At 39.7% G+C, this 22,260-nt stretch overlaps 1 protein-coding gene across 3 annotated transcripts in view; it reads left to right on the top strand.

Moving 5' to 3' along the window:
* Positions 1-22,260, top strand: part of plekhh1 (pleckstrin homology domain containing, family H (with MyTH4 domain) member 1) — a 137,805-nt gene that overhangs the window by 76,598 nt on the left and 38,947 nt on the right. For 2 of the 3 annotated variants that reach the window (XM_059352778.1, XM_059352777.1), the window contains exon 1: positions 17,586-17,809. The exons of the other annotated variant lie outside the window; for it this stretch is intronic. The gene's annotated coding sequence lies outside the window, so the exon portion shown is untranslated. Of the gene's footprint in view, positions 1-17,585; positions 17,810-22,260 lie in introns of those variants that run through there. 3 annotated transcript variants of the gene reach the window in all.

The raw sequence follows: 22,260 nt of genomic DNA, 5'->3' as shown, positions 1-22,260 counted from the left end.
GCCCCCCCTCTAACCTAAACCCTCTGTTTTTTCTCCCTCCAAGAAAACTGCCTTCCTGCCTCCCTCGGCTCTTTCTCCTCACTCATCTGTCTTCCTCTGCCACCTCCTCCCACTCCTCCACTTCTCTCTCTTCATTCCTCACCTACAAATCTTTCTTTTTTCTTCTTCTCTGCAACCAAATGCTGTCAGAGTCATTGACTACATGTGGGTGACGTCAGCTCCCCGCTCACTGAGATGAAAGAAGCCGACGTATGAAAATAAAGTCCAGGTGGGATGAGACCAATGTTTGTGCATGTGTGTTGTTGGACCCTTCACACCAAATCTAATTCATATTTCTCACATTTTTCCCTGTCAAAGACGATGCAAGGCTGTCAGGACACAGACCTCATGGTTTTTACATTAACTATTCTAAAGCAGGATCAGCACTCAACTCCATGGATGGCGTTCCACAACTCACATTATTTTGATTCAAACAGTTATTGTTTGTATTTGTGAGGCACTACTTTATGCCATGCACTTATGCACTTTTAGAGGAATGTTACATACTGTGTGTGGTCAAAAACAACATCCAATTTCCCCTGAAAAAATCAGCAGCATCCATTGTTTTACAGTTAGGAGATGAAAGTGGCCGATCCATGAAAACGGTAGCGCACATCGTTAGCGTTAGCGTCCTTTTTCCAACTCTGGTAAACCCAAGACTAGCATACACGGTTAAAACGATACACAGTTTGAAGATAACAAGTTAGACTCTAGTTTCACACCGCTTCCTAATTTGGAAACACAACGTGACCATTTATATTAGTAGATATAGACATATAATACTTATAGAGACTCAATCCCAAATCGGACACCGTTCGTAACTGTATCCGAAATCGGACACATCTGCAATGCCACACTTTCCGGTGTTTTCAAGGTCATTTCGAATCACCACCAGTGTAGGTATAATTGATTTATACATATTTAACAATCTACGTGTGAAACTTCATCTATGTACATGGAGATTTACATGTCTAATTACAATACGAAAGTAAATCTGATGAAAGAAAGCAGTAGGAACACTTTACTTTACTGTACTTTACTGTACTGTATTTTATTGTGAAGGACAGAAGTATGGTCCGGGTGTATTAATAATGATGGCCGATACAATTATACAATTATTTGTCTTACCCAGAAGCATGCAATTTCCCCCGAAAAACTCAGCATCCCCCATTGTTTTACATTGAGGAGATCCAAGTGTCCGATTTGGGATACAGTTAGCACACGGCTAATTCACCATCTTTAGCGTCCTTTTGTTGATTGGTAAACCCAAGGCTAACGTACACGATTAAAACAATATACGGTTTGAAAAATAAGAAGTTAGACTTTAGTTTTACACCATTTAATTAATTTGAAGCATAACATGACCATTTATATTAGTAGTTACTGTGAAATTATGATAGAAAGCCGGCCGATGTGGGATTCATTGAAGCTTGCTATTAGCACTGTACACCACTGTATTATGTTAAGCTCCTAGCAACATTGCTAGCTAGCTTAGCGTGCTATTTTTACAGACGTTGTCATCAACATTAGTTTGTTAGACTAGTTCTGCACTAGTAGTGGTATGAATACTAGTTGACAGGAACCATAACTGTTAAAAACCGGTAAATCCTGTATGCACACCGTTTCACTTCAGAGCTCAAAGCTTGATGGACCGTCTTCTCTTAGTAACAGTTGCTAAGGTATGATTGGAGGAGGAGGGAGGACTTTTTTCAAACGGTCAATTGATGTCCCATGTTGTTGCCGTCATGAGCATAAATTTCTTCTGAATTTTGATCTTAATTTTAGGTCATCTTGATCCTTTTTAAAGGATTTATTAATGAATAAACACTGTTATGGGAATGTTTGGTACAGACTGAAATATGCTGATGGATTGATATGAACCACTCATGGCGTCACCAGTCATATTATTATTATTATTATTATGGCTCTCAGATAATGAAACCTAATCACTATGATGATTCTCCGACTTTTCATCAAATGTCACCATCAGACCAAACTTGTAGTTTCTCCAATACTTTAGTTTACAGCATGACTGAATAAAGAAACGAACAAGCCCCCAGGAACAGGATCGGCTCTGAGGCCACTTTGATATAGTATCAAACCTTAAATAAAAGCTTCCAGGTCTGTCATGTGCCCAAAAAAGACTATCCATAGACTTACACTGTAAATCAGCAGATTTAAAAGCCACAAGATTTAATTATTGTATCCCTGTTCATGTTAGCTGAGTGCTAAACAGGAAGTAAACCAGCCCTGATGGTGGAAGTGTGCATCTTCAATGGGCCCCCAGTGTGGAAAATTCATGGAGATCAGGGTCATTTTATGCATGGAAGTCGAACTTTTTTAAGCTTCATACCCCACTGAGCAACTTAAATTAAATTATAACTTAAATACAATGCAAAGACAAGATATATAATGCTTAAACTGGGAACCCTTTTCTTCTTTTGTAAATAACTACACTGATTCTGAATTTGATGCATTCTGTTTTTATTTACGTTTTACACAGCATCCCAACTTTTCGGGAATCAGGGTTGTACAAAAATATGTCATCTATGTAGCACTCTGCAGCAGCAAAACTAATGACAGTAGCCACAGCTATATTTTCTAATGTTAGCATGCTACTGTCACATCTAAACTAGGATGGTGAACCTGCTCACAGTAACATCAGCATATGTTGCAGTTATTATTGTCACTCTGAGCATATTGACGCCTAAGTACAGCTTTGCAGAGCTGCTAGCATGACTGTAGTTTCTAATCATAAACTATGTTATTGTCACAAGTTTCTATGACTCAGCTACGGTGACCCACAAGAGACATTTGCATTACAGCATGTGCATATGGTGTGTTGAGATGCTCAGGGTGCAGGAGATGAGGTGTGTGTGGTGGGTTTAGGTTTATAAGTCAGTGACAGCTCCCTCTCTCTGTCCTGCTCCTTGTCCCTTCATGTCCTGCATGTGTGGACCTCTGGTAGGTCTCTTTAACAACAAAGCCAGTTTGGTATGTGTTTACACAAAGCCGCCCTCGGTGTCTCCTCTCCTCCTCTAGAGAATCTGGCTGGCAGATAACAAACACCTCAGCGCTGACTGACCAAAGGATTTATAGCTTCATAAACGTCTGGTTTGGGGATGTGCTTAACAGTTTCCCTTCAGGAAGTCATTTTTAGCTGTTTTCTACTCTGTCAACACGTCAAACTGTGAGTGGCGATGAGCAGTCTGCAGCAGCAGCCACCAGGAATGTGTGACTAGTTAACTCTTTTCTGCTAAATGACTGCATATTCATGATGTTTTCTCATTAGATAAAGACTATGTTAGTGTTAGCATGTGTGTGGTATGTTTGGTACCCCTTGGGAAAACAAGGAAGTGCCCGTGCTAATCCTTTTGTGGGGCATTCACACTTCTATCTCTTCTTCTGGGGGTAAAAAGACATCACACTTTCAACAGGTGGAACATACACCAGCACAGCAGTGTGTTCATAGGTTGTATGAAGGTCTGTGTGGGCCTCACACCTTCTCTTTGAGCTCACCTCTCACTCTGGGCTACTCAGCACCAACAACATATGTATTTACACATTCACACAGGCTTCCCCAGAGGACCAGCACAGGAAGTGGAGTTGGGGAAAAACAAAACATGTCTTGTTTTGCATCTCTAAAGCTCAGTGTAAAGTGTGAAAAACGAAAATCTGCTGTTTTAAGAGGGGTGATGTGTCAGTCTTTTTTTTAATATTATACATAAATAGGCAACCAGTAGTGAGGTTACTGTATCTGGCCAAGAGTCATACATCAACACAGTCAACACACAAACCCCCCATAAATCACCAATTGTCAACATTTAATGTGTTAATGACTCACTTTAGAGGTGCTGGTAAATGGATTTTTACGATAGGACAGAGTCAGGCTAGCAATTTCCCCCAGTTTCCAGTCTTTGTGCTAAGCTAAGCTAACAGTCTGCTGGCTGAAGCCTTATACTGAATGGACAGACATGGCAGTGGTTGTGATCTTTCAACTCAAGCTCCATCAGAAATAGAAGATAAACAAAAAAAATATCAAAAGTGCATACACATTTGTACAGCATTTTTAGTGCATTTTTGTTCTTCTTGCCCAATTGATCATCTCACAACCCCTCACATTTATCTTGTGACCTTTTGGATGGGCACGACCCCTAGATTAGGAACAACTGGACTAAAATACCGACCTGTATATAAAAACTTAAAACCAGCTGCAACAGTAAGATGGTGCTGTAGTGACAATTGCAGTATAGGTTGCCAATAATACTTTTACATGAAGAGTGACACCACCTAAATGATTGTTATATTTCCAATATGTTATTTTCATGGCCTAGGACAGTATGGCCTCAATCAGTATTTGTGAACAGGAGCAAATTTAAGTTTTAGCTCTTTGGATTTTGGAGAGAGTTTCAAGTGAACTAATATTTTTGGCCATAGGAATTACATGTATGCATTTAGTGTTGTGTATTTTCCCTTTAACTAGGATTTTGAATGCAGGACTTTTCCTTGTAACAGAGTATTTTTACACTGTTGAACAGTGGTGGAATGTAACTAAGTACATTTACTCAAGTACTGTACTTAAGTACAATTTGGAGGTACTTTACTTGAGTATTTACATTTTATGTAATGTTATACTTCTACTCCACTACATTCTGAGGCAAATATTGTAATTTTACTCCACTACATTTAGCTGACAGCTTTAGTTATTTTCCAGGTCCAGATTTAACAAAACATGATCAATTTAAAGTGATTAGATTTTTTTTTAAATTTCATAACAGGATATTAAGTAGTTAAAATGAGCCCTACCGTTACAAAATTTAAATACTGCTTACGTAAATGCATCAATGCAAATAACCTAATATTATATCTGGAATGTATATAACAATCTGAGTGGGTCCATGCTGCATAATGAGTACTTTTACTTTTGATAGTTGAAGTACATTTTGATCCTAATACTTTTACTTCAGTATTTTTTAAATGCAGTACTTTTACTTTAGTGAAGTAATTTCATAGTGTTCTATTAGTACTTTTACTTAAGTAATGCACCTGAATATTTTTTACCAAAACTGCTGTTGAGTTAGGACTTCTGTTTCAGCAAAGGATCTAAATACTTCTTCCACCACTGGTTACACATAAAGTTAGAAGTGACAGTGATGAAAGCGCATTTTTTATTTAAAGTTTGTTAACTCTGAGTTCTTGTTGCTGCTTTTCTTTAATGGCACCCGAACCTCACATCCTGTCCTCTTGTGTCAAGCGAGACGCTTATCAAAGCCGGATCTTATCATCTCTTCGTGCAAAACACTCTCACTCTGTGGTGGCTGACATCGGGCCAGTCGCAGGCCAGGACCACGGCCAAAATCTCCCCAGAGGAGTGAAGCCTTCGGGCTGGAGAGTCACAGTTTACAATGCTGGGTTTTCTCCATTTCATGCTCTCATACTCTCCATTGTCCCTGAGCTTTCACAGCTCCCCATCCGCAGGGCTTCAAAAAGATCATGTGACATTGCCTCATCCCCTGTTTGCAAAACGCCCTGCTTTTCTTTTCTACCTCCACCCTGTTTTACTGTGTTTTTTCCAATTTTCTAAACTCATATTATGCACGCTATCTGGCATTGCACTCTAATTCTATCTCTCACTCCATCTTTCTTCATCTCCTCACACTCTGTCCCACTTGATTCACAAGTTCCCACTGTAAACAGAGAATGTACTGTGCCTGGACTGATCTTGTCTGTCCTCTGTGTTGACTGTTTTGTCTGTGGGAATCACCATGATGGATTGAGATCCCCTCGATGCCTGCAGTGTGTGCAAGCAGACGTTTTTACTCACTCTCCCTCGTTCTGTTTTGACAGTCCTGCAAACATCAACAGTGTTTCGTTCGGTGACCTACGCCTGATCTTTTCCCCTTCAAGTAAGGAGAGTGAATACAGTGACAAATTATCATAAAATTTTTGTTTCTTTTCTACCAAAGATTTGATGTTTTTGTGCACACATGAACTTTATCCTCATAGGAGTCAAAAGGTCTCCTTGTAAAGAGACTTCACTTCCTGTGTAGGCATGTAAACATTAAAGGGGCCAATCGTGCTTGTTTTCAGGTTTATACTTGTATTTTGGGCTTCTACTAGAACATGTTTACATGCTTTACTGTTGAAAAAACACATTGTTTTTTCTCATATTGTATGTCTGAATATACTTTTATTCACCCTCTGTCTCAAACGCTTCATTGTCTAACATAAAAATCAGTAGTGGAATGCAACTAAGTACATTTACTCAAGTACTGTACTTAAGTACAAATTTGAAGTATTTCCATTTTATGTAACTTTATATTTGTACTTCACTACATTTTGAGACAAATATTGTACTTCTTACTCCACTACATTTAGCTGACAGCTTTAGTTACTTTTCAGGTTGAGATTTAACATAAAAACATGATCAATTTAAAGTGATTAGATTAGATTAGTAATTTAAACCTCATAACAGTATGTTAAGTAGTTCAAATGAGCCATATATTGAGAAAAGTAAACACTTCTTGCATAAAAACATCAAAAATAATAATCCAATAATATATTGGAATATATTTAACAATCTGGCAGGGGCCATTATGCAAAACGATTCCTTTTACTTTTGATACTTTAAGTACATTTTGATGATGATACTTTCTAAGTTTTGAATGCAGGACTTTTACTTGTAGTGGAGTCCTTTCACAGGGTGGTATTTGTACTTTTACTTAAGTAAAGGATCTGAATACTTGTTCCACCACTGATAAAAAAAAATATGGCAAAACTTCACAAAGATGGTTCTCAAACTGTGTGTGTGACATACCAAGTGGAGGCATATCTGAATTGAAAAAGAAAATCTTTTTTTTTAACAATCACAAAACTATCATATCATCTTCTTCAAAACCTTTTCAAGTTATTGTGTTGACTAAACATAACCAAATAGTGTCAAACAGGTGTCGTGTGACATTGATAATCAACCTATGCTGCCGTGTCGGTATGAGGACAGAGCTAAGTTGAGCTAACCGGCTGCTGGCTATAGCTGCAAATTTAATAAATGAATGTAATGTTAAGTTGTTTCTTGAAGCATTCTGCCCTGTAACAGCTGCGGGACATCTTTTTAGGATAGCCTGGTGGTGAATGAGACCACCCCATGGCTGCAAGGTTAAAAGGTTCCTCATCTAAAAGCTCTTCAGCATCGACACTGAACTCTTCCCTCTGGTGCACATGTATATTTTCTTTAAGAAAAGTCAAACTCCCAATTGCATAATCCAATAAGAGGACAGAGCTTTTAAAGTATCAGATATGACACCCGGGGCTTGTCAGAGTGAAATCTTTTCTGACTATAGCTGTGTATTTGTGACCACAGGACGTGAACGTGGCTAGTTTCACAGCTTTAGTCGGGGTGGAAAACTATATTCAACAATTGTGGTCCGGTGCTTTGCGGGTTGGCTGTGATTTGCAAACACTCTGGCTGGATCACCTATGGTAAATCACTGCAACGCATGACCACGGGATCCTGCGTGGTAATTTAGATCTTTACAGAGCTTCATCCTGCACACAGACACACATGCTTATTGTTTACACATTGCAGATCCACTTACGTCTCTAAGAGATACACACACATGCGTGCAGTCCCACGTGCAGCTTTATGAAATGAGTGTTATTGTGAAGTGGCTAAACAGTCATCACTCTCTGGACCTGTGATTTAAGGATCACTGTCTGACCACACTCACACTGTCTGCCTCCGCTGTCCCCAGGCACGCTGCTTTACATCTCACTCACCAGGCGTATTTTCCAATAGCTGCCGATGATGTTGACAGTGTGCACCAGGCCAGCCCAGACCCCCGCTTTAATGTCTATTACACATGACCAGTATTAAGTCACATAGTGTGCACACTAAAAAACCATTGGGTTAAAAATGGACCCAGTTTGGATCAATGTAGCACTGACAGAATATTAACCGTACACGGCACCAGTGTGTTGTTTAGAGCCTGTGTTTATACAACTGTTGTTATTTACTCAAACTAAAATATGGTTAGTTTGACTCAGAGTTAGACACAACAAGCAAGATTTTGATTTTTTTTTAGCAAGATTTATGCACAAAATATTAAGCTTTTTGCCCTTATTCAGAAAAAAACAGTATTCCTAATAAGCTGTTATATAGCCGATGAAAATGCATATTCCCAGTTAACATAACATTAACAGCTGTTGACAGGAGTTTTTGCCCTATTATGTTGTTTGAGTTGAGCCTCCAACTTTCATTCCTTCAACCACCTTCTAAAAAAAAGGTTGGCGTTGCAATTTCGTTTTCTCCGTTTTTAAAAACTGTTGATATGCAAGACTTTCCTAATATTTTAAAGAAGTAAGTAAAGTAATGTTTTTTTACCTCCGCTCAGAACTGTGGGGTTTTCTTTTTGGAATGCATCTCTAACATGGATGTCAAGAGAGCTGGATACATCAGAGGAGCCCCATTCATTCCTATGAAAGTTCTTCAATGAAGCCAAAAGTGCGAAATCCATGTGTAAAATTACCCAGATTTTCTGCATCTATGAGCATAGATTCATTCATTCATTCACATGAATGGAGAAACGAGAGTAACTCTGGATTTGGTGAGTTGTGAATTTTATAACTTTTAGGACCCAATTATTTGAATAAGAGCTATTTTAAGGTGCAGTATGTGATTCTGAGTCTCATTCCCAGGTCATCAAATGAGGATGCTTTGGGTCAGTGGACCGTCACTGGCCACTGTCCCAAAGTGAAGGTATTTGATGACCTGGGACCTTCACTGGGAAGTTGATGTACCTCCAAAAAATGATCTACTGTTACAGACATCTCTTTCCCAAGTCTAAGGCCTCTTTTCTGTTGTCAACAGATATATATTCCAAATGCACTGTACACATGTCTAAAGAATGCTCCTAAGACCCAAATAATATTGACATATCCCACATGTCTTAACCGATAAAGCAATATATGCTGTTTACATGGCCCTCACCAAAATAATAATATTGTGAAGTTCAAAATAATAGTTTGAATATTAGTGTGCATGTTAATATGAAAGGGGTTGCTTGCCTACAGAGAATTATCACCTGAATTTGGAGATCCCCTAAACTTTAAAGCAAGTTTCTTCTCAACTTTTTTTTTCGCTGCCCGGCTGAAACTTTGCTGTTTTGCTTCACTGTCAATACTCTTGGTAGCTGTTTTAAGCAAAAAAAACTCACTATAACCTACCTGGTCAGCACCAAACAGCACAGACACAGTTCGAGACCAGGTGGGGAACTTAGTGGATCTAAAGATTCAGATATTCAGTGATTTTTAGAGTGTGGCGTTGGAGTGTAAAACCTGGAACGAGTTTCTACTATTTCCTTTCACAGCAGTGGCCAAAAGCAAAATGACCCCTACCTGCAACACTAGCTTTTGTTAACTTGAAGCCACACTGCAGCTCATCAAGCAGACCACACACGGAGTGAGGAGGAAGCACACTGTTGAAAAAGAAATACAGAGGATAAAGAGGCAGAGGGGAGAGGAGTTAACGGTCTTGTTATCACAGAGGGTGAAAAATGAAATGGTGAGTAGTTTTTTCCACCATAAAAACTCATAATGTATGTTGAGCTCCTCCCCTCAGTGTCAAACGTGTTATCCTTTGCATCTCTCATCCTCGATGCTGTCCTCTCTCGCACAATGTTGCTGTTAAAGTGAGTTTGGTTTATTTTCTTTTTATATGGAGTTTCCATCATGCTCCACTCCCTCTGTGGTTCCAGCGCGGCTGGCCAAATGGCAATAAAATGCTCAAAGGACATCAGAGAGGGAAAAGGAGACCTATTTGTTAGCCTAACAAAATCTCCAGTGGTTAAAGAGGCAGTCAACATGTGAGAAAAAAGGGGCAATGCTCTGCTTCGGTGCTGTTGTGAGGGGTAAGACAAGTGGCCGAACTACAGCACAGAGAAGCATCCAACTAGTATCAGTGTGTGTGGAGCAGATGGGTCAATAGGCTTCAGTCTTTACTTATGCTGTGGGAGGATTCTTTTTAAGTACAAGGTCAATTAAAACTGTAAGTACTGAAAATATGCACAATACAAGAAAATAAAGTAAACAAATTAAAAAACAAGAACATAACTCAAATAAAATGAGCCTTGGTTACATAAAAGAAAATGCATGCAAAGTCATCATAAAAACAAGCACTTTCAGCTGCTGTGTTTGCTAAAATTATGGCTTTAAGATGTGAGTGGAATGAGTCTATGTTGAGATTTTCCTGCAGTCTGTTCCATTTGGATGTGAAGTGAATGAAAAGTGAAAGCAGATTGTTTTATTGTGGTGCATGGGAAGTTTGAAAACTAAACGGTCCTGACAAATCTGTGTCAGCGTGTACCCTCCGTCTCTCTGTCTCACTCAACAAGGAAGACGAACGAAGAGTTGTCTTCTGAAACTGATGGACTGTTCCTGTGTTATATGGGTCCGGTCTATCACCTGAGATCCAATAGGAAACAGTCTAATATCAAAGATATGGACCAAAAAAGGATCTCATTGATTCTTATTTTAATCTAAAGCAAGGGTGCTAAAAGTTCAACATAAGAACTAGCACTCAACTGGCTTTATTGGAGCCAGAAGTGACCATATTTGGACAATGGGACAATGTGCAGGGGCTTTATCATCTATTTTACTCTAAATGGGACCATTATTTATAAAATAAACATCATGCTGTGTTGAAGAAGACTAGTGACTAGTGATAGACCATAAACTCAGGAGGAAAATGTTACTGAGGTAAGCAATTCAAATGAGAGGTAGGGTCATTTTCTCATAGACTTCTATACAATCTGACTTCTTTTTGCCACCAGTGGAGTAGACCCTGCTGTCCATTAGAAAGAAAGCAGGTTAAAGGTACTTCCTCATTGGCCTCACTTCTCAGGCCTTTTCATGTCACAAATATATACTTTAATTTTGTTTTATGTTTTCACTACCATTGTTTGTTTGTTTGTTTGTTTATCAGCAGGATTATGGAAAAACTACTGAAGAATCCTTTACATTTTGGAGCAGATCTGAAATTAATTGAACAGAAGGATTTTTTTCCCCACTTCCTTTAACATTGCGTGATTGAGCATTTATTCTGCATTCATCGGGAATCATTTAGAAAAAAGGAGTGATTATGTTTAATGGCCCGCTTGATCCATTTTCCTTCGCTTTTCTTTGTCAAGCAAATACCGGAAACAGCTATCAATATGTCTTTTAAATGCTCTGAACAATAAAATACAAATACAACAAAATAAAAAATATGAGGAACACATGAATGCATCACTGGGATAGATAGAGGGATTGGTAGAGGTCTGTGCTCTCAAATGTGCTATTCTATTTTTTTAATAAACTCAGGTTAGCAGGTTTTAACAGGTTTTAGCAAACGGTACTCAAACAGTAGTAAAAAAGTGCATTGGTTTTGGACTATTTTTGCCATGGATTTGGTATGCTAACTAATATTTACAGCAGCAGGACAGTGTTTTATGAAGACACAAGACAGCTAGATATCCCGATGGGCTTTTGAGTTTTAAAAAATAAGCTGTGTCATGCTTTTGCTACACAGAAATCACTTGTAGAATCAATAAATTGTTGGTTTTGGTCCTTTAAAGAGGGTTTGTTGACAAGAGAAAAAACAATATCACCAGACTTGTTGTTTAGGGACACTTTCGGTCATCAAACCATCATATTTACTTTCTTGTCATTTCCCCCACCTGATTCTACTGTAATTAGTCTTACATTATATATGATGTATCTAAATACACAGTCATTCAGTACTTTATTTCAGTTCTGCCTCTGATTTACGGATGGGGTCAGCTGGGTCTCCCATCCCTGCTCAGTGACCCGGTCACAGTCTGGGTCACCACGCAGCTCTGGAGGTTAAATAGCTGTAAGAACACACACTAATCTGCAAACACTTGGTGAAACTGGCCTTAAGCTCCCTCTCCACTGTCCTGCCTCCCCCTCGCCGCACTGGCAGCCGTGCCCGAGAATAGGCATGTAAACCATGTAGGCCTGACACCAGTTGTTTTGACTGAGAGCACTGAGGCACTGACTTATTGTGCAACACAAGGCAGAGCCTTTAGCCTCATAAGCTACAACGATGAAATCCCTGCTGTAAACTCCCCCCTCCCACTTCCAGAACGGATCTTTTCCAGGATGGAATTTAGACGCGTTTTCCCTTGAAAGGTGCAGTTAATCATATCAGGAAATTCTGATACACACAGCAGAGAGCGTATTTCTCAATACTATTACAGTGTTCCTGAGAAATCCACACCCATTAGAGTCGATTCGGTTCTTCTGATAGTTTTGAGCAGGAATCCGGAGCCGTATCAGTGCTGTGAATGGACAAACAACGCTCCAGTCAACACTTTTATCACACTTACATTTTCACCTTAATGTCAATAGTGACATAAAGCCCTAAATAGTCTTTAATTGGCTCTGAGGTTCTCTAAACTAAGTGGCACTTAACATATTGTCTAAGTAGGGTATAATTAGGGCTTGGAATGATACAGTATACAAATACAGCTTGAACCAGATGTGGGTCAAAGAAAAGCAACGTCAAAATGTTGTCTTGGTGTGGAGCAACTATGTGTAGAGGTGTTACATAATTTAATTACAAAATAAATGTATTTATAATCGGTTACAGTTACTGTGAAAAAATATTACAGTTACTAATTAAACATTTTCATTAAATTGCAATTACAAAAGGATTACATCCAAAATTATTATTGCAATTAAAGCTTACGGTGCACAAATGTCTCCTTTTTGCATATTTGTAGATAACACAGTTGGGACAAATTTGAATTTGATTGCAACACAATCACTCTATGGGTTACACAACTCCATTTGTTTTGCATTGTTTTTGATAACTTCTCTTGTTCAAATTTGCACTGCCTTTCATCTGCCAATCAAACATTTCTCATTGCTGGAAACAACATGTCTGCGACAAGCCCTGCCAAGATGAGTGGCCATGTTGTTGAACATGAAAGTCTTTAATTGCTGCAAATTCAACAATATGTTCAGAGAGAGGGAGAATCAGAGAAGGGCTTAACCATAAACATACCAAGCAGCAGCAAAGTGTGGCTCAGTGCAATAATTACACTTTTCTGCAGCAGGGACGCGTGTTCATGTGTTTCAGGTGGGAAGAAAATCTTTGTAACATTGGTCAACATGTCACGTTTACTGACATGCGCAGGTATTCTCTGGCCGAATCAAACTCAGAGAGGCCTCTGCAGCTCTCCATAGACATCCCATGGTCCCAGACCACACTTCACTGCTGCGTGTTGTGTTTTCGGCATAACATTACTGCACAGTGTAAAGCTCCATTATGTTTATTTTTTTTAGGGCTTTCAAGCTTTATTGAAAAGTAATCAAACAGTAATCAAATAAGTTACATTACTTTGAAGAAGTAATTGAAATAGTGACATTATTACATTTTTAACAGGGTAACTAGTCATCTGTAACCTGTTATGTTTCGAAAGTAACTTTCCCAACACTGTTGATTGATTACCACTATTTGACATTGTAATGCTAAACATCAGTATTTAGCATTATCAATGTGAGCATGCTGCCGTGCTGACATTGACTTTTAGCTCAAAGATTGTAGACTATTCTTACCAAACCTAACGATCTGCTGAGTCCCTCTCAATCTTCAAGAAGAGACTAAACACTCAACTCTTTTGTAAACACGTTTACAAATACTGTAACTATTGAGCACATCTGAGTATAAGCCGCAAAAACTAAATCTAAAAAGAAAAAAAAATGTACATATGTAGGCCGCACTTGTCTATAAGCTGCAGGTGTCCACGTTGTAACATGAGATATTTACACAGAAAGATTGTTTTCATTTTTAATTGAATAAATGCTTTTTTCCAAGCAGTGCCTGTAACACGGTAGTAACACAACCGGTGGCGATTGTTTTGGCTTTCAGTCGGATCTGCACAGTGGAAACACCTCGGCCGTCTGCTCTCTGTGCGTTCAGCCAGTCTTCAAGAACGTTTTCTAGTTGAGGCCATCTGCTTTAATTACCTCTGAAAGCTTTTGTCGTCCTTTAGCATTGAGTCAGTTCTACACGCTGCCGTCTTCAGCGTCTCATCCTCGATTCATTGATGCCAAACTTACGTGCAGCAGCTCTATTTCCTCCTTTGACAGCCAGATCGATTGCCTTTAACTTAAGAGCTGCATCATATGCATTTCTCTCTGTGTTTTCCATGATGGGGGTGTGTACATGATGTGCAAAATGACAAAACAAAAAAAAAATAGCATCTTCCTCAACGCATTATCTCTTCCACCTGTCTGTCTCGCTCTTGCGCTTCCTGCTGGAGCGCCCCCTGGAGGCCGTTAGCCCGTAAAAGTCTATACATTAGCCGCATCATTGTTTCATCATCATTTAGGCCGCAGGGTTCAAAGCGTGTGGAAAAAGTAGCGGCTTATAGTCCGGAAAATACAGTAATGGAGATGGATAATGGGGGGGGGGGGGGGGGGGGGACGTCTTCTATGCACTCTTTAAACTGCCCCTGTCCCTGTTGGCATCTACATGCTATCAGACTTGAACTTTACCTCATGGCACCTACTCACTGTGTACCTCGCTTTGGATAAAAGTATACTACAGAAATACAGCTGCCCCTTCGGAGTGAGTATGCGTGTTGCTGAAGTGCTTTAATGTGAACATGTGATGTTATTTTCATGTCACACAGCCTGCTGGTCCACTTTTTGCACAGAGACGGGCAGCTGAGATGAATAGTTGCGGTTATTTGTGTGTGTTCTCTGTCTGTGTCTGATTCTGTCTTCATGCATGCTCTCTGTATTCGTACAGTTCTACTTCTGTCAGTGGATGCAGCAGGGCGTGTCACACCACTGCATGCTTGTTACATTAACACGCAAACTTAAAAAAAAAATCATACCATGCTTCCATTTCAGGCTGTATTATAATTAGATTTGAAATGTTCTTTGCTTTTCATTACACTGACACACTCTGTTGTACTTCTGTTGTACTGATGCTATGTTAATGTAAAAATACACTAGAAACGAATATGAATTATTTACTTGCATGCAACAATATGAATGCTCAGACAGACATTATAAAATGTTCCAGATGGAGATGTGCGAAGGCTTCAGAGGGGAAACCGATCTTCCCACCAGGGCCACAAGTCTGCCTTTTTGATTAGACCCCATTTGTTTCTAAACTACACCACTGATTAAAACAGCTTGACTGGGAACTATTTCTGACATTTGAGGGAATCCTTGGGAGATTTAGAGGATGAAGGCCAGTACTCTGTGACCTGAACGCACTTGTATTTTATTGGTGTGGTCTCAAACCTTCCCAAATTATCCCCTCACAATTCTTTTACCACCCAGATAATGATTCATTACAGTTGCAAAGCTCCACTCAGTGGTTTAACAACTTTTGATTCCAGTAAAGCCCAGCCTGCAAGCCTTGCCAATAAACAAACATACAGTAATTAGGCTACTTAAAACCTAAAAGTTGGACTTCTCAATGCTCTGTCATGGTGGTCTTTATTTTTAATCAGAGGTAGTTAAATTACTTACTGTAGACCCCCTCCACTATGAAATGTGTTCTGCTTATTCTTACTTAACTTGCATTTTTATAGAATCTGTTTTGTTTTTTTCATTTAAGGAGAAAGAGTAGAAATATTTTCAAGAATGTTTAGCAGGATGCAAATTTAAGTTTAGACATAAATATTGGACGGATTGCCATGGAAATGTTGTAACGATGTATCCTAATAACTGTTGTGTTCCCCTGACTTTACACCTATAGTTCTTCGTATCACCATGACATCAGGACTAATTGTTATTATTTTCTTGCGACTTTTCATGTCATGTCGACTTTTTTTTTTTTTTAACAAATACTCAAAAAGCTATTGAAATTCTCATCTCAGTTGTAACAAATAACACATATTAGCATTCTAAAACATTAGTATAAGATGGTTAACATGCTAAACATTAGCTTCATATCAGTATGTTATTATTGCAAGCATCTTATCATACTGATCGCTATCACTCAAAGCGGCCATACCCTTAATCATGCATAACTTTCAGCCTTAATATAATTTAAATGGGTGAGTAAAAACAAATGAACAGTTAGAATGAATGCTACAGATACAGATAAGCTGTAAACATGTTTATTTTTGCTGTACAGTTGGACATTGGAGCCAGCCTCAAGTGGCATTTCTACCACTCCCATGTTAGCTTAATTCTTCAGTTTGCCAATTAGTTTGAATCATTGCATTACAATTAATATAATTATTATTCTAACTGTATGGTTCAAAATAATGTGACTCCCATTTCAGTTGTAACAATTGTAACAAATCGTCACCCTGTTAAAATAATCGCCTAACAAATTTTTTCAAGTTTTGCAGGAAACAAAACACTTCAGCAAAAGTGTAACATATGACATTTATTGACCATTTCACTAATAATGTGACGAATAATGTGACACTAATTACTATTGGCATAGTAATAACACTGTGTGTAAATTATGTAACTTAAGAGAAATAAATGACTTAGGCAATTTTTTGAACATGCCTTTGTGACTTAAGCAAGATATGGTAACACTTTATTTTGAAGGTGTCTACATAAGAGTCACACAAGCCTGTCAGAAGCATGACATGACAAGTATCATGAGCATTAATGTTACTTCAAAGTGTCATTAATGTTCATGACACATCCCATGTCATGTTTATGACATGCTCAGGTCACTCTTATGTAGACACCTTCAAAATAAAGCGTTACCATATCTTGCTTAAGTCACAAAGGCATGTTCAAAAAATTGCCTAAGTCACATTTTATTTTGACTTAGGCATAATAAATCTGCTTAAGTCACACACTTGACATAGGCCATTATCTTACAGGGGTAAAATCACATGATCTGATCAACTGAGAATGTAGGTGATTTTACCATAGGTGGCCGGCGTCATGAGGAGATAATTTAGGCAACAGAAACCAATTTTGACAAAAAATGACCAAGGCTTTTTTTTTAACAGTGTGAGAAATGTTAGCATGCTACCATGCTAAACTAAAATAGAACACATGCTAGGCTAAACATCATAGCGAGCATGTTAGCAGGCTAATTTTTCATGTAGCACCAACATCAAGTCAAAATTCACTTGGTCCAGTCCATATTAGTATAGTTAATGAACATTTGCTAACGACTAATAGGATAATAAATTTAAAGATTTACACAAAAAATATAAAAAAAAAAAAAATATTATGTGTAAAATATACACCAGGGAATGTGAAAAAGCTCACAGTATGAAGCAAAGTACAAGAATTAAAAAAAAAAAAAAAACTGTGCTTATGTTTTTGTATAAGGCTATGGTCAAACTTCAGGCAGACTTTTTGCTCCCTCAAAGAAATCCCCACAAGACTGTGTTTACATCCTAACAGGAAAAAAAAACCCGAGCCAGCCTTAATGCAATATCCTGAACAGCTCCTGCACACAAGGGGGGCCTGACTCCTGGAGAAATTTGATCCTGCATTGGGCCCTTTAAAGGAATATGGGATGAGTCTGTTGAATGGAGCTCAGAGTGAAGTCCCACTGAAGTCTGCGCTCCACAGAAAAGCGAAGGACAAGCGGCAGCAGCGGGACGACGTGAAACACTGAATAAAAGGAATGAATGAGGAATGAGAGCGGGGAGAAAGTCGACGGAGTGACGAAGAAGTTATGAGCCGAATTGCGACGAATTACCGGGGAAGGTGTCCGTGAGCGGAGAAAGCCGACTGAAGGGGGGAGAGACAACAAAGTCACAAGGTAAAGTAGCTGTGAAGGACTCCGCTTGTAGAAGCGATTTATCTCTTTGCTTTCAACATATCACGCACTGTTTTAATGCAGACGCCAAGGGATAAATTTAACCGAGACGCAGGAGGTTGTTTGGGACAAAAGCCGCAGCTGCAGCTGAGTATTTTGAGAGATGTCTGAAGCTTGGTTGAAGTCTTTTTTTTTTTCTGCTGACCGACGGTTTTACGGTTGCTACTATTCTACTAAGCCTTGTGCGTCTAGCACACCTGTTCCTTGTGGCCTTTTTTGGACAAAAACTTAGCCACTGCTTGCCCTTGAGGTAGCTCTAAAAACATTTATGTTAATAATTTTAAAAATGGGTTGCATTTGCATGACTTTAGAGTGAACTTTGCGTGTTTATATGTGCCACACATGCAGCTGTTCTCATCATGATAGTTCTACATCAATCTGAGCCCTCCAGCTGCAGCCGTAGCTCTTACTAAACATCTTCATAAGCTGAAGCATGAAAAGAAGATACATATTCTGTGTCATAATTTGTGGTTAAGGCTGTCTCTTACTATAACTCATGCAAACAAAGTATTTCCCCATGCCCTGCAGTGCTGCAGGGGAGTCAAGACTTTTAAGTGTGCAGGACAGCAGATCTGCTGTGGTTGATGTTTACACCTCAGCACAGAAGAATGTCAGGACCTGTGTTTAAGGCTGAGACTGATAATGAGTGTGGTCAGTTTGCCGAGGCCTGTCATTAACCTGCGCTTGGAGAGAGCTGCAAGGTAGGAGGAGGAGAGGATGTGTGGAGGAAGGAAAAGAGGGAGGGAGGGAAGAGGAGGGTGGGAAAGGTGCTGCAGGAGGAGAGGGAAGAAGCGCAGGGAGATGGAAAGTGAGAGGTGTTGGAGGAGTAAGACAAGATAGATAAGGTGATAAATGGCAGGAGGATAAACATGAGATGTATTCATGATTTAAGAAGTAGGCTGAAGACTTTGCATTGGCCTCTGCAGTGCTTTAAATGTCTGATTTGAGGAATTGCTCAGTTAAAATAGCCTTTTGAAACTGAATTATTACAAGATATCGAGGAGTAGGGCAATTGCTATTAGTTGCAAAGTTTCGAAACGCATGTTTTCCAAGAATAGGGTCAAAGGTTAAGAAATGTGTAGCAGCATTGGAGATTACTCCCCTCTTTTATTCATAGAACTACATCCCAGCTGTACCAAAAATAGTGAGGCACACATTTAAACAAAATATGAGGCCAACTTGACCGGATGGGAGTCGACAGAGGTCCCCTTTGTTAAACATATGGGGCCGCCGAGGAGCAGATAAGGCAATATTTAACACACCCATACTTGACTCCTCGTGCTCTCAGATAATTTGTCTTTGTCTGCTTTTCGTACACACTGAGATCTGCCACGCTGACACGAATCTGCAGCCACTGACCCAGATTTACACACATGCTCCTGTGCTGTTTGATTTTTTTATTTGGGGAGGGGGATGCCAGAACGTGGGGAAGCCAAGTTGGACCTCAGCAGAGACAACAACAGCGGGGATTTGAAATGTCTGGTGGGGATGATATCACTGAACCACCTAATCACTTACATCACCGCAGCTGCATGCTCAGCAGTGTGTCAGTGTATGTGTGCGTGTGCACATGTGTCTGTTTCCAATCTATTTCAGTGTGTATCTCCATCTGTGTCTGTCTGAGCTCTGGTAAGAAAGCGCTGAAGAGTTACGACTGGCCGGGGAGTGTGTGTTTGAATATGTGGTGATTAAGGAGGTTGTAGTTGGTGGAAGGACCGACTTGAGACTTGTGCTACTTGCATCCTCTGAGTAAAGGTGCAGTCCAGCAGTCTGCTTCAGCAACAGCCTGACACGCCGCGCGCTGCGTCGTCCAAACAATTTCATAACAATCTCTGATAGCTTCCAAAGTTTTTGAATAAAAACTCTCCTCACTGGATATCAAATCTCACTCAGTCTGAGGAATAATGCAGTATAACTGTCAGTGTATTCGATGGAAAGCAGTTTTAGTCGATGGCAGCCGTAGAAACGAGCCTGCTGGGAACGTTGCGGTGGCGTTTCCATTCAGTCGTCCTCCCCAGTGTTTGCTCTGGCCACGGCGGCGTGCAACTTCTCACAGCTAGATGGAAGTAGAGAAGCTCCCAGGGCCTTCATGTCTCTCCGCAGAGCGCTCACCATTCTGGGCTCCTCCATGCACCTCACACTCTGGGTGGCCCGAGTGTTACCAAACATGGATCTACCAGGCAGATCCTGGAAAAGTTTGTTTTTGTTGTCTTGATTTTTTTTTCCCCCTCCCATCTGGATACTTCTAGCTATGGCATAATATGTCAGACAGAGAAGATACTGCAGAGGGGAATAGTATTTATCAGATCATATATTACAGCAGATTTAGTGTAAAATTGGCTTCTTTGTGTCTAGATCCCACAATAGAGGGTTACACTTGTGTAAAAGGAGCCACACGTTCGTGTGGCGTTGGAATAATCAGAGCAACGATCCAAAAGTCGACATAGAGTTTGATATACCACTTGTTTTCATATGAGTTGCCGTCATGTTACCCAGAAATATGCTGGACAACAGTAAATGTTAGGTTGATGGTAAAAACTTTTGATTAATTCACATATTGCATGTTAGTGCAGCAACTTTCAATTCAGTCGATTGTTTTCTTGATTATTAATTAGTTGATTTGCTTATAAAATGTCAGAAAATGGTTAAAAATAATGTCAATCAGTGTTTCCCAATGCTCAGGTTGAAGTCCTTGAATGTCTCATTTTGTCCAAAATTCAAAGATGTTCAGTTCAGTTGTCCTCAAAAAAATAAGCAAACCAATCAATGGATTTTCAAAATATGCTCACATGTAATTTGAAATATGCTTTTAGGATGTAACTGTTAGTTGCCATCCACTCAGAGTGAATGAGATCAGTTAGAAATCAGTTAAAGCAATTACATCATCATCAACTTGTAAAATACAACACATCTTCCTTGTAGCTTGCATGTTGTTTCCACATTACGTTAGAAGAAAGATTTCCCAACTTGGGGAATGGGATTGTCGGAGGAGCATGTGAATGCACCATTACTCCCACGCACTCAGTGAAAATGACCTCATTCCTGACAGGCTGGTGGTGTGGGGTTGAGTTCATCCTAATGCAAGCTGATGCTGGCCTTTTGTAACCTCTGGTTCCTTCCTCATCCTGTTCAGTAGAAAGTTTAACTTTACACTTGTTGATTATTTAGTTTAGTTCCTGGCACCGGTTGGTGTGAACTGAATCTACCCCCTTCTGTCCAACAAGCAAGGAGTGCTGAATAAGTTGTTCCGGAGAGACTTAGCATGGCAGTGCTGAGTGTTTAACCATTAAATGGCTTGTTTGCACCCAGCTGTTTTAGCTCCTGGAGGAGGGCCTGGAATCGTCTGTCCTGGCTTGCCCCAGTGTGGCTCACCAGAGCTTATTCAAGCGGCCTGATTTCTCCTCTTCCCCACGCCGCCGTCCGACTTTACTTGACCTTCAAACCCTCCAGTCTGCCCTGGAGAGGGAGAGAGAGAGAGAGTGTGAGACGTCGGTAGCTGAACCTTGACTGGGTACAGCGGTCGGCTGGCGGAACCTCCACATGCATGACTTCTGTAATTTGTTTGCTAAGCCTGTATTTATGAGCATGCTAATTGTAGGGAGTGCCATGGTGCAGTTATAGTTACTGGACTTTGAACGTCTGCTGCTCTGCTGACAGTGTCTGGCTGCACTTGGAGTCTGTCTGTGTGAATACTGCTTAACTTTGTCACTTCAAACTCATTTTAAACTTGCTTTCAAGTCACTTAAAATGAATTTGTATGCCAATTAAGCACCTGGTGCCACACTGTGAATGAAGAATTTGAAAACAGAAAATACTTGATAAATTGAAGTTGCAATAAACAATGGTAAAGCTATATCAAAATATCCCTGCACAAACTCTCACACAACTCGTGCAGTATAATCCAGGTCTCTTTTATCTCTTTTTTGTCGCATGCTAACCCAAACACATGGATTTTCACTAAAACTTTCAAATTGAAGGTACCTTACCAGACACGTTTTATGTACTTAGGTTTTTATGTATGTATCTATGATTTATCATTTGTTTTACATGGTTTTCCTACATAAAAAGTAGTGAAAAAGCTTGCATACTACCTGCCTGCGTACTACGTTAACTGGCGATGGTGTGCAGACTGTGGCATTAGTGTCAGTGTCTGGTCTACTTCTTCCAAGAAGAGACTCGGATCAGGAGTCTAATGTGCATCGAAATCGGTGATATATCAGAATAGTAAGTGTAGTTAGCTTTTTGATGTTGTTTGTAAGTTTGTTAGCCTATAACTGGCCATCAAAGTGTTGGTAGTTGTGAGACATAAAAAAATGCGCTGGATGTTTTTAAGTTTCGTTTGTGGCTTTTGATTGGCTCTTTGAATTAGTGACGTAATCTAGTTTTCCCAGCGT

This window comes from Centropristis striata, chromosome 16 (genome assembly GCF_030273125.1).
Source record: "Centropristis striata isolate RG_2023a ecotype Rhode Island chromosome 16, C.striata_1.0, whole genome shotgun sequence".
NCBI classification, from domain to species: domain Eukaryota; kingdom Metazoa; phylum Chordata; class Actinopteri; order Perciformes; family Serranidae; genus Centropristis; species Centropristis striata.
Note: the sequence above shows the minus strand (reverse complement) of the source record. Positions and strands in the feature narration are given on the sequence as shown.